This window comes from Dendrobium catenatum, unplaced genomic scaffold, assembly GCF_001605985.2.
Source record: "Dendrobium catenatum unplaced genomic scaffold, ASM160598v2 fragScaff_scaffold_114, whole genome shotgun sequence".
Taxonomy (NCBI): Eukaryota; Viridiplantae; Streptophyta; class Magnoliopsida; order Asparagales; family Orchidaceae; genus Dendrobium; species Dendrobium catenatum.
Window position 1 is genome coordinate 714,375 of NW_021318576.1, and position 2,809 is coordinate 717,183.

General features: G+C 30.1%; 1 non-coding gene across 1 annotated transcript; it reads right to left on the reverse strand.

Annotated features, from left to right (window-relative positions):
- Window positions 1-2,093: 2,093 nt before the first annotated feature.
- On the reverse strand, window positions 2,094-2,200 carry LOC114580384. The gene has a single exon (XR_003701769.1). It is a non-coding gene; the product is annotated as a small nucleolar RNA R71 (small nucleolar RNA).
- Between the last annotated feature and the right edge of the window lie 609 nt (window positions 2,201-2,809).

The window sequence follows — 2,809 nt, forward strand, 5'->3', positions numbered from 1 at the left end:
ATAAAATGTTCCAAATTCTAAGTAGCATATAACATCATGACATCAGATTAAACAACCCCACAACACCATCAAAGGCACCACCGGAGCACCACAACATTGACACTGCAGTGCCAACTTCTTTCTTTGATACCACCACGGCATCAAATGTTCAGCTTTACAATGTCATGTTCTCTATCATCCAATGTTGCGGCATCACAATCTATAACATCTCAGTTTGGCACTTCAACATTCAAATATCAGCAACGCTACATTGTAGCAATTGTAACTTCACAAGGACATGATATGTTAGTAATACGATATAATTGTCCACTAAATAACTAATTCATGTCATTAAGTTTCATGGTGGATCCAAAATAGTAGTGCAGACACTTTAGTTTATTTATTGGGGGCAATAGGTCCAACCTTTCAAGCATCGCAGTGCTAGTTGCCAACTTTGTATTTTTCTATAAAAGTCACTGTGTTAGGTTTGAAAGAGAGTTCAGTCACTTATTTTGTTTAAGTATATTTCTAAGTGCTTCTTTAAATCTCCATTATTGTGATAACTAAGAGAGTTTAGGGAAGTACTTGATGTAATAATTAGAGTGTTTAGTCTATGTTAGTTTGAGCAACTCCATATATTGAGGAAGGAGTGTAAAGGATATACATTGAACCATTCTGGTGATATCATTCTCATGTATTTTAATTCTTCTCTGATTTCAATGGAAATGAGTTTGCTTTTCTTTTCTTCCATGTTTGGCCAATTCCTTAGTTTTGGATTGATGATATAAAGAACATATTAAATACTAATAAAAATTCTTATGCTCTAAAGTTAACAAAGATGTTTTTAATATTATCTTTGTCTTTATTTAATGCATATAATGGACATATGTGTATTTAAAACTTAGTGTGTTGTATAGCCTCAACGGAGGAATGCAAGAACAACGAGGAATATTAAAATAGTATTTTTTCATACCTAGACATAGGATATAAAAAATGCTAAGTTCTTAAGGAGATGACATAATTGTAAAAGGTCAGTAGATATCCTTTTTCACCCCTACAAGCTCGACAGATATCTAGGAATGTATATGCTCTAAATCACATCAGAATTAAGATTTTCATTAGGAAATACATGCAATTTATATTTTAACAATTTAAAACATTTCAATTTAAATATTTTATCCCTTATTTTAATGTTATTATTTAGTGATTGGATCTCCACAACAAATAGTTTTATTTAAGTAGGATAATTTTGTAATAGACTAGACAATAATAGTTGATTGCTGAAAAGTATACTTCCTTATGCATTTGACACTGTACTCTATCACTCTATTATTTGATTCGACATGTATACTTGTGTATGTTAATTGGGGTTTGTTTTTTTTATATCAAAGAAAATCTAAGTATTATTTAGGGGAGATAAATCCCTAAGCATATCTTTTTATAATTCAAAATTATACTCCACTGTACCGTCACATCCCCATCAAGTTTTTGGCACTATTGTCAGGGAAGTATTTCACTTTTAGCAAAATTTTAACTATATTATTGAATTAATTGCATAATTAGGCCAACTTATTCTTTTTTTATTTTCTTTGAATCATGAATTGTATATTCTATTTTTGTTGGTTGCATGCTTTGTATTTATGAAAGGAAATTATGTCATTTGATCTTGAAATTAAGAAAACCCTTTCTAAAATTTAAAAACCAAAAAGATTTTGAAAAAGCTTGAACCAGAGTTAGAGAAAAATCATTCTAAACCTCTTAAGGATTACACAAACCCTTTAGTAGATGGAATTCATTCGAGCATACATATAGCTATCATCTAACCTAATAATTTTGAATTAAAACAAACAATCATTCAAATAGTTCAAAACTCTCAATTTGGGGGAACTATTGTAAAAGACCCCAATTTATATTTAGCAAGCTTCATAGAAATATGAACAATATTTAAGTATATTGGTGTCAGTGATGATGCTATTAAACTTAGATTGTTTCTCTTTTCTCTAAGAAATAAAGCTAAAATTTAATTAAATTCTTTATCCCCATATTTAATAACAACTTGGAATGAGTTAGCTGATAAGTTTCTTTCTAAGTATTTTCCACGTTAAAAATTGCCAAAACATAGAAATGACATAACTTCTTTTATTCAGTTTGAACGAGAATCCATTTATGAGAGTTGGGAAAGATTTAAGAAAATGATTAGAAAATGCCCTCATAATTATCCATGACTGTTTTTGTCTCTAGCATGACCACTTGATGAAAAAGAAGGGGGGGAAATGGCCGATACTACTGGAAGGATTCCTCTTTGGCTGATAGGTACTGTAACTGGTATTCCTGTGATCGGTTTAATAGGCATTTTCTTTTACGGCTCCTATTCTGGGTTGGGTTCATCTTTATGATACTTTAATAATCATATGAACTATATTAGATTGTATACATGGAAGAGTAAGAACTCCACATCATGCATTACCTTATTGGTTGATTATTTAAACATTTTATAAAAGATTAGTAGGATCTCTTAGAGTTATAATAGATGTTGTAGCTGGAAGATCATTAATGTCTAAACCATTTGAGAAAGCCAAAGAATTAATAATAGAAATAGTTACTAATAATTTTCATTGGCTTTCTAAGAGGTTAAATTCTAAAGAAGTAGTTAAAATTTATGAATCTAATGTTTTAACAATCTTTGTTGCAACAATTTTTAAAAAATTGGATAACTTGAAGATTAAAAATAGGGTAGATGGACGTTATAATTTCAACATCAATTCTAAAATTCTTCACACCACAGCATTTACATGTGGCACCGTAGCACTATCCCTAAGATTATGAACAA